Source organism: Pelmatolapia mariae, linkage group LG23, assembly GCF_036321145.2.
Source record: "Pelmatolapia mariae isolate MD_Pm_ZW linkage group LG23, Pm_UMD_F_2, whole genome shotgun sequence".
Lineage (NCBI taxonomy): Eukaryota > Metazoa > Chordata > Actinopteri > Cichliformes > Cichlidae > Pelmatolapia > Pelmatolapia mariae.
In genome coordinates, this window is record NC_086246.1 from 45840557 (window position 1) to 45855288 (window position 14732).

At 42.2% G+C, this 14732-nt stretch overlaps 1 long non-coding RNA gene across 1 annotated transcript in view; it reads left to right on the top strand.

Annotated features, from left to right (window-relative positions):
* The window catches only part of LOC134620276 (uncharacterized), a 38467-nt gene extending 27616 nt beyond the window's left edge, over positions 1 to 10851 (top strand). The window contains exon 4 of the long non-coding RNA XR_010092097.1: positions 10257 to 10851. This is a non-coding gene — a long non-coding RNA (uncharacterized LOC134620276). The remainder of the gene's footprint in view (positions 1 to 10256) is intronic.
* The last annotated feature ends 3881 nt before the right edge of the window (positions 10852 to 14732 follow it).

Genomic DNA, 14732 nt, shown 5'->3' on the forward strand with positions numbered 1-14732 from the left:
CTCAAAAGGTTGGTTCATCCCCGTTATCATCTCCTCTATCAAACTGAGGCAGTTTTAATCAAGCCTCTGTCTAATCAGTCCACAGTGACACTGATGAGACTGAGGTAGAGTGGAGCGGGTTAGGATAAAGAGCCCATGCTAGCAGTGGTTAGCCTAGGTGGGGTGACGCTACAGTATCTTTTGTGGGGAAACAGGCAGTGGAGAGGACTAAAATCATCTCTCAGCAGGGAGGCAATAACAACCGATGCAAGCTAGATTGAACTTTTTATAGAATATTTTGATGATGTTCCTAGGTTAATAATTTTGTCTAAATTCTTGCTTTGGAATTGAAACATACCTGGGTTTCAGAAACGGTGTAGAGGAGAGAAAATAAAAGAGGCAGAGCGAAGAAAATCAGTTTGAATTTGTTCAAATCTCTCATGCAGTCTTAAATATGGATGTGTCTCAAGTGTTTCAAAGAAGAAAGAGAGACCCGACTGGATCACGAGGAGCTGAAAGGGTGGGGCCATCATATTTTTCGTATTCAAAACTACAAGGACGACCATATGGTGTGAAAAGCAACCGATGAGCACGATACCTCACCGCATATGCCAGTCAGCCATCATAAGTGACACATACTTGCTTATGGAAACATACTGTATGAACACACACACTTTCATGTGTTCATTCACGCTTACTCACAGAAAAAAAATGGGGAGGGGGGGGGGGGCTCCACAGTGCCATCCCCTGCAGAAAGCTTTTATGTTAATCACAGTTAGGGCCCTGTGTCTTACTTACAGTGTTGCAATTATGCATAATTCAACACACAGACAACAGGCAGGACAGTACAGTAGATCTTGGTTTAGGCGGCACCGCCTCTGGTTGAATATAGCTGTTTGTGAGTTTGAGACACTAAATTAAGCAGAATAACAAGACTCGCCTTTTTCTTTTAAGGCTAAAGTATATATTGAGGTTCCAAATGTTTTCATTTAAATGTTTTTTTTAACTAATATTCATGATTCAAATAACTATATAAAGTTTCTAAATTTAAACATTACTAAAACTTTATATTAAAATCATTCTTAATAGATGATTTAACATTTTATTTAATCAGAGTGAGATCTGCTCAAATACACGAAAGATCAGCATCACTACTGTAGTACAGCATAATTTTCCCTAAATTGCATTAACTGAGGAGTTTTTAGGGCATTTTTTTGTGTGCAGTCTTCATTGGAGTGACTCTTATGTGGACTGTTCATTTGTGTGCGAGAGAGTGTCGTTCACTCCACTGCAGCTTTTCTCATTCTGACTGCCCATTGCTTTTTATTTGCTTAGGTATTGATTGAATGTGGTGCACCCTCTGAAGTAATAGTTGCTGAAAGCATTTACAGCCATCACTCAATTTATCCTGGCCAGTTTCACATGTCATTCTTTTTCTGGTTATGACCAAACAAATAAGTCATCAGTTCTGTCTAAGATCAAATTATTATTCAAGTCGAAAATGAAATGTAAACACATGTGCGCTGAGGTTGCGACAGGCAAATTTGCAATTTTTATGTGCATTTTGTGCAGTTTTTTTCTTTACTATGCTCAAATGCATGAATTTTATTTTGCAGAGATTATCGAGTTGAAGTGATCACGAAAGCTTCTAGCTGCAATTATTTCCACACATTCATGTTCAGCAGAAGACTGATATCTATTCATTTCAAGCATTGTAGTTTTCTATTTAAATGACAGCCATTATTTCCTAAAAAGCGAGTCATTTAAAATATTGAACCTCTTTCAGTTATAACGATAATTAAGGTAATTCGTTGAACAGGCTAAGATCTTTTTCGGGCCATTTTATTTGCCAAGATACACTTGATAGACCAAACTAAATTCACTTCAATGATACTCAAGCAAATTCCTTATGTGAAACTACCCTTCTTAGGAAGTAATTCCTGAGTCAAGTGCTGCTGCTGTGGTTTCCTCAGAGCTGCAACACTGAGCCCCAAGTCTGATTATAGACTCAGGGAAAAACAGTCAGGCATTTATCCAAGTCACTGATTATGTCATTTCAACAGGCTGCAAACACTCAGACTGGGTAGACAGCTCTGAGGGGAGAATTATGAAGCCGGAGTGGAATGGAGGCTGTATGAAAAGGAAATGAAAATGGAGTAGTGCTGTATGTGTGATTAAACTGCCTGCTTGCCGGCAAAAGGCCACGCTGGTGTAACACAGGCCTGAGATTTGGCCATAATGAAAATGTGAAGGTGGTGGGGTTTGAACCCTCTGAATGATGTGTATGAGCACACACACACGCAGACACAGACACACACTCTGGTGGCTGCACATGAGTTATATAGTGTATGTATGTGCTCAGGTTGAATGGTTTATATGATGGCCCGTTAAGAAAGACCACAGATGTAATTTGAGACACAAAGCACAGAAGAATAATTCAAGGAAAAACATCCTTCTCCAGTTAAAGAAAAAACAATTTTAAAAAATTAAAATTTTTATAGGTGACATGCAAATTAGACCACCATGCCCACATAAATATTACATTTAACCATTTAGATTCAGAGCCAGAATCCCAGTCATGAAGCGTGGGAACAGACTAAATTAGGAGGTGAGGGGTCTGTGCAGTGGAGGGGGTTTCGGTTAGTTCACGGCCAGACACCCCAGCTGCACTGACTTCCATTCAGAAACAGGTTAAGGAGGACCTCAAAGGTCAAGGTTAGAGGGGGTGGGGGGAAAGGGGTCATCACTGCAGCATAGAGCAATATGCGTGTGTGTGTGTGTGTGTGTGTGTGTGTGTGTGTGTGTGTGTGTGTGTGTGTGTGTGTGTGTGTGTGTGTGTGTGTGTGTGTGTGTGTGTGGCATTCATCTGTCGTGCGTTCCTTGCTGGCTGGTTCACTTGTCTGTAAGCTGACTGCATGTTTGCTTAGTTTATAAGCTGCTTCTTATTGCCTCGCTCCAGGGACAACTTGAACAGAGAAGCAAGGGAACCCAACCCCCTTCTGTCAGCCTCTGGCCAGTTTCCAGCCGGCCCTGAGCCAAATCGAGCCAGAAATCAGACCTGCAGCCTATGAAACCCCCTGGTCAAACAACCCCCAGTCAAACCTAGTCAGACACTTTGACAGACACCCCCCCCCCCCCCCCCCCCTCCCCCCGTCTGTCTCAGTCTGCTGCCTTCTGTAATTTAACATGTTGGCTCAGGATTAATCAAATGTGCATACCTTAATCAGAAATATCTTTCATTACATGTCACTTTGGAAAGACTTGAATGGACACATGTAGAAAGAAATATAATTATAAATTAGCAAATTAAATATATATATACATATAGATAGATAGATAGATAGATAGATAGATAGATAGATAGATAGATAGATAGATAGATTTCTGGACCATGCGCTAATTTGATGTGCCATCATCTTCATCATGTGGCATTTTCTTAATGAAGCCAGCCATCGATGCCAAACTTATCTGGTTTGGTATCAAAATGCAGCAGATCACTGCCATTTCATTAAATCATCCAGGAGGTGAGTCCATGATCATGTGGCACATTAAGCAAGTTATGTTTGACATGAGCAGTGTAACCCCTTTAAGAGGAGGGACTGCAGCACATGAGGAGAGGAGAAAGACGGGATGTGGAGGCAGATGAGGAACAGAGAGGACAGTGGAAGTGAGGGAAGAAATGGAGAGAAGCAGAGCCACAAGCTAACCCACCCTGCGGTTGCCTGCTTCCATTCTTCATCGGGTACTTATGGTTCATTAGACTGTCTGAAAGAAAGACCCGCTTTCCCTCATCACCTCAATAGACTAGTCCCCCTCTCTCTTCCATAGCCTGGAGGGTTCTCCTACAAAAAAAAAAAAACCTCCCTTACCCTCGTTTTCCTTCTCATTTCTGCCTCCGTCTCTTAATCGTCTCAACTCGCCCTGAAATCAAGCTTAGTAACAGCAGTTTTGTGAGCCCCTCTGGTCCAACCCCCCCCCCCCCCGCTTCCATCTCCCATCATCCTCCGATCCCCACCAGCTCCCCTTCTCTGCTCATTCACTCACCTTGGTCAGACACACCACCCACCCACTGCTTAAATCCCTATCAGCATGTCAAGTAAATGTCTTCCCAGCTGGGGTTGACGCACACACACACAAACGCACATGCTGAAATATAAATGCACTACACACACAATCTTTTGCTTGCTTCTGGGGTTTAGCCTTCCTCCCTGCTGACCCTTTTCACCCCTGTTTTGCTCTCTTCCCCTTCCCGCCGACTTTCTTTCCCCCTCTGCCTCTCCTCAGGCACCGATCTGACAGGATGGTTTGGCTAGCTGACTGTATGTGCAAGAGGTTTATCACAGAGCTTCACTGCACTCCTTCTGTTGCCTGCCTGTTTTTATTTTCAAAATTAAAGTGCTTTCTCCAAAAGCCACTCGGTACCTTAGGCTATGCTCACCTTTACATCCCATCTTTTTGATTAAAAGGTTAGTGGAATCCTATCCTCTAAATTTGTTACAGTAAAATCTGGTCAGTTTATCTTCTAATACAATCTCCAGCTGCAATATCTAGGCTGTGTGTTAAGAAATAGCTCTCATATCTGCCATATTTTGAAGTCGCTCTACTGCAGAATACTTATTTTTTCCAGAAGGGATGTAATATGAAGCCAGGAATGTTCTTTAACACAGGTTTTTGCAATTTTTCTTTGCAGATTCCTTTTTCAGATGAATACTTTTAAAAAATAATTTTTTGTTATTATTTTGCATTATCTACCATAGTTACATCTTTCACTAAAATGTTGTTGCTGGGAGATTTAGAAATATATTTTGATGAAGGCATCTATGATATGAAGAGATCAGGTTCACCTATCGCAAGAGAACCTTTGTTTGTTTGCAAATGGCTGCGGTTGTTTATCGTAGTATTTAGGGAATAAGAGATTTCCTTATTCATCTAAATTGTCACAAACCTAGTCTTGATCTAATCTCCCACCAGCTGAAGTCTTAGCCTCCTGGGTTGTAAAAATAATTTGTGCAATTTGAGTTTGTTATGCTCTTGTGGCGCTACATAATGCGGTGTTCCTCACTATTTTTCCCCTTCATGTGTCTCTGGTTCATATACGCTGCTGATATCATTAACATACAGGGGGGACAGTCATCACTGAGCTCCCAGCAGACCGCAAAACAAAAATCTCACCCTGGTTCCTCTCAGAATAAGTGACCGTTTCCCGTTTGAAGCAACCCCCCACCCTTTGTACCACATTTCAATCATTACGCTGATTTTTGGGGACAATGACGAGCAAAGGCGCATTCTCAGCAGTGCCTCAGTCAACATACCACAATCTTTATGTAAATGTATTCAGATGCATTCTCAGCCCTCTAGACCATCATCTCTGCTGGGTGGATGTGGTGGAGGCTGTTCAGTCTTATTTTCTCCTGTAGCAGGCTGAAAAACGCGCAGCATGGTTGGTGAAGCATATTGCGAGGTGGACCCCTGCCAACGTGCCTGAGAAACCCCTATTAAACCCTATGTTTATATTGGGGCTGTGATTTACAAATGTGCGTTTTCGTGCCTTAAGGCATGTGCACCCCCTATGCCGTTTTGCTTTTTCATCAGGCGCACAGCAGACAGCAATAGAATAGCGAGGATGGGGTCCTTGCTGCGTGTGGAAGGGGAGGGGAACAAGAGAGAGAGATAGAGAAGTGTGCATGTGTGCATTTTCATCTTATTGGGTGCTCTTCTCTGGAGCTCGGTGTTCTGCTCATATTGAGATATTTCCTGAGCATGCTGACACAATTATGCACGCACACGCGGCTGTGTACGGCTGTGCTCCTCAACTCCAGTTCATCTCTAATGCTCTGAACTTGACACTCGGCAAGTTCATTGTTATTCATTTCACTGTCATCCAGGGTGCCCTGCGAGACTGTCCAAGTCTCCAGCCTAGGTTGTCCTGGCAGGACTGTGTTTGTCACACAAGTGCGCACACGCACACACACACACACACACACACACACAGACACACACACACACACAGACACAAGCATCCACACAAACCTATTGTTTCAGCATCAGGATGGCTGTAGTCCTCCGGGTAAAGGTGTGTGCTGACTGGATCAGAGGATGCAGTGAGATGGTGCAGTTTGTCTGTGACTTAGTAGCACCGCATTGAGCTGCAGCAAAGTTCAGATCTCTGGTGAATAGGCGCAATGAGAGCAGATGTACAGTTTTTCTGCGTAGGCTGATATTTGTTTCATTGAGGTGAGGAGTTGGATTTGAAATATTAAAATGTCATTTTGTGTTTGACTTCAGCTTCTTCGTTTTTGTGTTCATTTTATGTCACCAAATTAAAAACCATTAAACCATTTCTCACTCAAACTTTTCTGCTCTCTGTTATTTTTAAGTCCCTTAAAATAAGTGTCTTCTTCCCCTCTTGTTTTCTTGCCCTTTACTGTCTCCTTTCTAGGGTTTGGGTTTTTTTTTTTACTTTCTCCTTCTGTCACTAGAAAACCAGGGGCTGCAGTTTGCTTAGCCAAGTCCATAAAGAGGCATCTTAAAAAGCTGTGTTAACAGACCAACAAAGCTTTAAATGTGCCCCCCTCTGTGAGAGGGTGGTTCCCATAGGGATGTGGCGTGGCGCTCCATTGGTAGGCTTCTATCCGGCTTCTCATTCAGCCCAACGCTCAGTCACGGTCACTTATGGTAGGAGGAGAAATCACACAATTCAGCCTAGGCCTGATCCAATGACATGTTTTTTTAATGAGGTGGCTCTATGTCTTTGTTTGGGCACCAAATTCAAGTCCAGACCTGAGCAAGTCCTGCTGAATAAGATGCAAGGCCATGGCCGGGCACAACTTAGCACACAAAAAACCCACAAAGAGCTGAGCTTCTGTTGAGCTAGTGAATAGGTCTCTACTTTCACACTGCTCCTCTGTGAACATGACAAGCAAGCAGGGCCATACTTAATTTTAACTTCTTATTTCTGATGGGAGTTTTAATGTAGCATTTGTTGTCCCCTTAGCTCGAGGACAAGCTCAAAACCCTTATATATTTTTAACAGAATACAGTGGCACTCAAAGGAATTGCCTGGAAGCTAATTCTACACCTTCTAGTTATTTTTTCCAGGGTCATACACCAACGGATTTCTTTCTTTTTCATTTTCGCCAGCCCTGGTGTCTTTTTCAGAAAACGCCACACCATATATCACACATATGTGCATTTGTCATACGGTGTGTGTACATCTGCAAGCGTGCCAGGTACTCACTGGTTTGTATGTTCAGGGGTGAGGACTGTCATTAAACTGTCTGCCTGCATCACTAGACTCAACCATCACCCAGGCTGGCTGTCCATTCTGCTTCATGCTAGGTCTTAGAACAACACACACACACACACACACACACACACACACACACACACACACACACACACACACACACACACACACAGTCAGATTCACTTGGCCTGTAGCCAGGATCCACATACACAAAGCATACAGTCTGCCTATTCACATTGATATGAAAGATTACATTAGCAAATACAGATATTTTTATGTTCATGCTGCAGAAGTTTAATTTTAAAGTAAATTATTTTATTCAAATTTCAAGCCAAAAAAAAAATGTTTTATACAGTGATGCTTCATAGATTTTTTTTTTTTTTTCAGGAAAAACTCTTTGAAAATATTAGTTGTGGTCATAGTCCCAACCTGTCCAGCTTGTGAAGCCCTAAAATGAAGCTGTGTCTGTTTGTGACCCCCTCATAATAAAAGAAAATTAAATGAAAACAGATTTTTCTTTTCAACATTTTCTTAGGTCAATTATTTCACAGACCTATAGAGGTAAGAAAAAAAAATCTGTTTCTTCTTGTCTCTTTATCCAGGGTAGCAATTTTCTTTCCATTGGCTGTAATGTTTAATAGGTTCATAAGGCCAGGTTACCACTTCCAATTTTAACAAATGAAAAGAAAAACTAAGAAAATTTGGTTACTTAAAAGTGAATAAAAATGTGCATATGAAAAAAAAAAACTTTTAAATGTTTTGCCAAGTTAAGCACACTACAATAAACTACAGTCTGCCCACTGGACCTGTGTGCCCAAGTGCTAAAGCACCCTTAAACCCTCTCATACAGCCAACCCATCAGCCGGGCTACTTGTCTCTGATTTAGTCCGACTCTGTTCTTTGCTCACGTTCAAGGCTGTGGTAATGGGGAATTAGTATGCAGAGAAGCAGACAGACGGCCCTGTGGATCTAATAGGTAGCCAGACTGGAGAAGTAGCCTGGAGTGGGGGGAAAGAGCATGTTGTTCACTTCTCCTCCTTCTATCCTCCCGCTCCCCTTCCATCACCCTTTCTTCGCCTCGTTCCCCATGCCCTGTCCCAAACCTTAATGGGACGTCAGGCGGACAGCCTCGCCTGAATTGAGCAGGGACAACAGCCTGCAACCCCCTTGTTGTCTTTCCGAAAAAAGAGACTCCCCCCATCCCCCCTCTTTCCCCCATGCCCCATTTGCTCTCACACGGCTAGCACCCATAGCTGCTCTCCTCAGTTCTCAGGGCTATTGAAGGGGTTCCAGACACCCTCCACTCTTCAGCCCCTCAGCCTAACTCTGCATAAATTAGACACGTCTCCCTGGTGCCTCGTCAGCCGCTCGGGGCACGCCTGGCCCCAGGTCTGCCATCTTCCAATCTGCTGCTCTTGCCCCCCCTCATGCTGTCACCTTCTGTCTCCCCATCTCCACCATCTACTGTATTTTTATCAATCCTCAATCTTCTTCTATATCATCTTGAGAATTGTGTCCAAGTTCTTCCAAAATCACAGTCACTACCCCTTCTGCTTCTGCTTTTGTCAATTTTCCACTTCCTTTTTCTTCTTTTTTTTCCCCCCTTAAATCCCCTGACACACTCACTCCTACCTAACCCGCTTTATATTCTCCACATTCTCTCTGTCTGCTTTTCTTATCCTGCTAGCAGTTTCTTATCCATATCTACCAAGCCTTTTCCTCTCCTCTCCTTTCCTTTCCTTCCCTCTCCTCTCCTTTTCAGCCAGGATATTGTTTACATCTGTCTTGGTAATCACCGACAGAGCCTCTCTAGACCTCACAGATGTTCCAATAATACAGGGGATTAGAAGGCTTAACACTCTGGCTTATTTAGGGAGTTTTCCCGATGGCGTGGTAGCGAAGCTCGTCAGCTCTTCTGAATTTGACCTTTTTTCTGTTTCACTCACTTGTGCTGAGATCCTGCAGTCTCTCTCCTCTTTGATTTGTGATTTTTTTTACTCTCTCTTTTTTTTTTTACAAGAGTCAGGCATGCTGATTTCTTTCCCAGATTGGTCCTCTGGGCTCCCAATTCCAGCAGATACATCAGTTGTTTGGTTTAAATAACAGCTAAAAGACTTTATATACTCTATGACAGGAAGGACATGCTGTCTTTTTTTATTCACAAGCCCTTTAATCCGGTGTCATAGTAGCTACCTTACATACTGTATTTGTTTATCCTTGGCATCCTCTAGCCTTCCAAGAATAACAACCCAGTGTAGCTAGGTAGCTATGTGCTAGCTTCTTTCGTTGCTCACTATGATGAGGGCTGGACCTCCCGCGTCTCCTCTGGTCTCCTCTTTACTTCAGCGTTGAACGATAATTGGATGGCCTTCTCAGACTCAGCATCTCTGCTGCTCCTCTCTGCTGTACAACGCCACTCGTGTTTTATGACCAAGCAAATCCTGCATCTGAGACTGTGTGTGTGTGTGCGCGCCCGTTTGGGTCAATGTATTTCTGTCTGGATTCTAATCCCAAAGGTGATATTAGTCTCATAGGGGGCAACCCTTCCCCCTTAAGCGCGCGTGTGTGTGTGTGTCTGTGTTTGTGCTTCAGGCATTGGGGTCAGCCAGGAAGCCCAGACAGGGCTCTATCTTGACCTCTGACCCATGACTGTCTGCTTGCTCAGGGGTCATGCACATTCACGATGCAGACAGCTGATAGACGCACAAACAAACGGACATGCACTTGCCTTCATGCGCCCTCCCCCCATCTAGTAAACATTAACAGTTTGGTATGTCTGGGGTGATGATGACAAAGGCAGCATCATCGTCACTGCATGTCTGCAGAGAGCTCATGTGATTTAAATAAAGTGCATCTTCATGTGAAACAGCTCTTCCTGTTGGTGGTTTTCTGCAGAAATCCCCACATGCTTAATTAACATACACTAAAGGACACTTGGAATTAGAAGAATATTTCTGGACTAACTGCACAGTTTATTGCATTTTCTATTCACTAATGAGTCTCTTTTTTTTACATGCTTGTATCTTCACAGATGCAGTCAGAAAAGCCACCGTGAAGATAAAATTGACTCTTGAGCTTCCACCTGAATAACAAAGCGTGCACGCTGTCTGTAGCCAATTTCTTTGAACACGTTTAGCCTTGGCCACATATGGAAAATGCCACCTCTACACCTGCAAGAACAGTCACTTAGACACACATCATTAGAGTCTGATTATCCTCTGTCTAGGCGCTCGTCTTTGTGGATGGTAACAGGTAAGTCAGTGCTGCTTCTAAAAGGTAAGTTTAGAGGTTGAATCAATTTAAGTGCTGTCTAAAGTGTAAAATGGAGCTTCCGAATAATATTTTCCAAAATTAGTTTCATTAGATATGAATTACTATATTTGAGACCAATTTTAGGTCGGATATTGGATGAGACCACAAGGGGTCTTTCTTTTTCACTCTGTAATTTACATTCAAGTATTTGATTGTAAAATCATTCAGCGAGAGTTTGCTGTTGTTGAATTACTTTCCTCTTTGCTGGTGCGACATTATGTACACATATATATTTAGAAAATCTTTTTCTATAAAGAAATACGTTCATCACAAAACACTGAACGATATTGCAAAATGCCAAAAGTGTTGTTCTAATGGGATATACATATTTTGAATAAAGTTGATCAATTTGTGAAATGAAAAACTGCCTGTGTTGGGTTTTCTTTCTACTGAAGTATCATTTTTATATCTGCCAGAAATGTTTGTTTTTAATAGTTGTGATTATACCTGAAGCATACAGTAAAGTTATAGGACTGATCATGTTTCATATTTTCAATAATGTCAAATAATTCAATAAAAACACAAACAGCAATAATTTTGGTATTACTTTCCAAAGCTTGATATATCTTATTGCTCACTGGAATTTACTTTGCCAATACACTATTCTTGCTCCTAATTACTTTTTCCAAATGACTTCTCTAACAAATATGCGCTTTACTCTTGTTGGGGTCCAATTTGCTAAAAGCTACAGTTCCCAGCTGCTTTAGGAAATCATTTGGCCTATTTAAAAAAATATATCTTACGCTGTGGGTTTTAGCCACTGTTATTTGTGGCTAAAACCCACAGATAGAATCAGACTGGGAAAGTTTTGAGAGGTGTTTAACAAATTTCTGGTTTTGCCACTTTCACAGGCTTTAATGACAACCAACACACTGAGCTTGATCCTTTAGCACAGCACAACAAAGCACAGATGCTTAATTTTCTGAAGTTCGGAACCTGTTTATTTAGATTACTCTGATTATTCCAGCAGTGGCTGAAGGGTTGGAAGGGGAACAGTTAAAGCAAGTGGCCTAAATCTGTAGTGTCAATTAGGTGCCTTTGTCTGTGAGCAGCAGGGGTGTTGAAGCGAATTGCTGAAGCTGAAGGAAACTCTGAACAAAGATACACATTTATAACCACATACACACGCATACACAGGCATCGGTCCTATTTTTGTGGAGATCACACCTCCTTTTGTTTTCCCTCAACAGCCAGTAGAGGCGATGCCCCAGTGCCCCCAGTGTGCTCCAGTGCTCTGGGTGAAATGGGCTCCCTGCTCTCCTTTCAAGCCCCCTCCCCGCACTCTCCCCCAACCATGCTGTCCCCTCGCTCACGCCAGGCTTCCCAGCCCTCGGCCTCCCCGTGAGTGGTCCTGACCTGAAATTAGGCCCAGGCAAGCCACCATGGCCAGACCGGCATAAAAGGAGATCTGTGTGTGTGTTCGTGTGTATGTGTGTGCACCATGGCCCTGAAAGAAAGTAGGAGATTATCCCATTCTGTGTGTCCAGTCACCAGTGCCGTATTGACCACAGTGGGCCACCCAGGGAGCGTCCAGCCAGCCGTGAGATGGCCTGATATACATGCTTACTGGCCGTGCTAGATTCCCTCACTCTCACCGGAGAGAAGGCCGAGTCCTACTGGCTGGACTCTTTCTAAAGACACTGTATGTGAAGTGACCGACCCTCTGTGCACAGGCACACACACACACAGCTGCTGTCATACACATACACACACATGCATTTCGTCGTAGCCTCTGTACAGTGAAAGACATTGCCATCAGGTCGTTTTCTGTGTCCTGTGAGGCGAGGCGGAGGTCATTGGGAAGGTGGAAAACCTCTTTAATGGTGGCAATGATACCATAACACCTATAGATAGAGTTACGGATCATGTCACATAAAGTCTGTATGCAGGTTACAACTCTGACAGCGAGGCCTGCTCCCTCCTGATGGCAAATGTGAAGACAAGCATAAAAAAAACACGCACACACACACACACACACACACACACACAAAAGAAGGTTGTGTAAAAAAATAGAATTGGTTGTTTTTATTTTACATGTAATTACATTTATATATTTCATCAGCTTTGTTAGTCATGTCTCCTTTGAATCATTGTAAAATTTCTTGTAGTGTTCTTTTTTCTACCTTTTTATGGTTTCAAATATATTCATAGTACTACATGAAATACAATTAATAAACAGATCACAGAAAAACAGTAACACAGCCACGCAATAGTTTATTAAAGTCTTTAAAACCTGACCAACACACTAATTTGTTAGCTCATTGAGTTGTAAAAGCAGCCCTTTATTGACCTAAGTAAAGCCTCCGGGGCGAGCTAATTGTCTTTTAATAGCTCAGCTGTTTGTTTGTCAATGAAGAGTCTCTAACATCCTGGTTGTTAGCAGAACAAAGGCCTGTAACAGCAGGACAGAGCTGCACAGAGTTTGGTGGCTAGAAAAACAAATAAACAATTTAAATGCCGGTGTGAATTTTATTGTTTTTTTCATTGCATGTAAACTGTGACTAAGAAAGCAGTTAGGTATTTGTTTATATTCTTTGTGTTGATTTCATTAAATGTGCTGGAATAAACAAGTAGCATCAAAATTTTAAAGCTTTGAATTGTATATTTTAATTAATGATTGAAATTATTTTATTTTAGCACAGAAATATTTGAATCACCATCATTTTTCTCCATCATTTTTAGCACCCTTTAAAAAACACACACGCAAGTTCTCTGATTTGTTGCTTTTGTGCAAGAGGTTAATTATATAAACCACACAGGATAATTAATTTGTTTTAGCACAATAACACAAATCACGAAAAACCAATCAGCTTGAATGAGGAGTCCCAGTAAATAAGATATTTAGCCTGTTATGTACAAGAGCGTATTTCCATGGATTATTTGTGTGCATATATTTCAGAAATGCTCTTAAGTACAGTATGATTTAACTCTCCAAGCTGGGCTCATAAAACAGCATCTTAATTGTCCTTTGTAAGATGACATCAGCTTGGAGTGTATTCTGGGCCCTCAGGAGTGTTGTGTGTTTTATACAGAGACCATCAGCACAAACACTACAAAATAAGGAACAGCCCTTATTAACAGCATTGCAGTCAACACACGATGTAGTGCTTTTATTCACACAACACAATCCACTGACAACTGGATCTATTTATTTTACCAGATATTATCATGCTGAGCTCAAATAATTGACCGACGTTTTCAAACGAGCAAAATGATTAAAGTCACAGAACTCAAAGAAAACATGCAAAAATGTGTACGCCAGTGAGCATATGTGGTAATAAGTAAATTAACATAACTAAACAAAAATTTGGCATCTTTGGATTGCAAATAGGATATACCGTACATTACAGGTAACATGTTTTTACTTCATGGCAACAGCGCCCAAAGGATCCGAGCTCAGCTGAGGCCCACTGATGCCATTCCAGCATTTGAAAAACCAAACGGAATTCTTATGTAAGTGTTCTAATTCCAGACTCCAATGACTGCTATCATACTCACGTATAATGAAGGGCTGGCTTTATGAAATGTGTTGATATGATGTTGGAGTGTAAGGGAAGCTGAAATGAAAAAGGAAAACCTCTTTTTAATTCTGGTGTATAACAAAGAAGAAAACAATTCATACTTAAAACCGGTGATTGTGCAATTTGAAATTTTCTCTCATGCTCAGGAAGTGTGTGTGTCTGTTTGCAGGGGTCATCTCCTTGGCTCCCCTGAACTTGGTACCCCCCCAGACACCTAATAAACTCTTTAGGCCCAGCCCAAAGCACTGAGGAGCAAGTTGGGGGTAACGGGTTTGTTATGGTGGAGTCAGGACACTGATGGGTGGGGCTGTTGAGGGTGAGGGTGTGGAGGGAGAGGCTGTCTCAAAAAGTCTGAGAACTTGGAGCCTAGTTTGTCATGCTAACTGCAGTGATGCCATTGAGTGCGGAGCTAGGGAGCAGAAGGTTCACAGGACCCCGGCCATTCACATGCAAAGTCTGTCAGAGCTTTCTCCTTCATACATCCACCCGCCACACACCCACACACCGACCCCCAGTTTCTTCTCAGGCAGAAGAAATAGATGCATGTTTATAAATGGGCACACACTCACTGGATGGTGGGTATGGTGTCTCTTTCTGTGTGTAGACTATGAGTGCAGAAATGGTGTTACATGAAAAAAACAATAGACAAAAATATGATTACTGTTATCAAAATG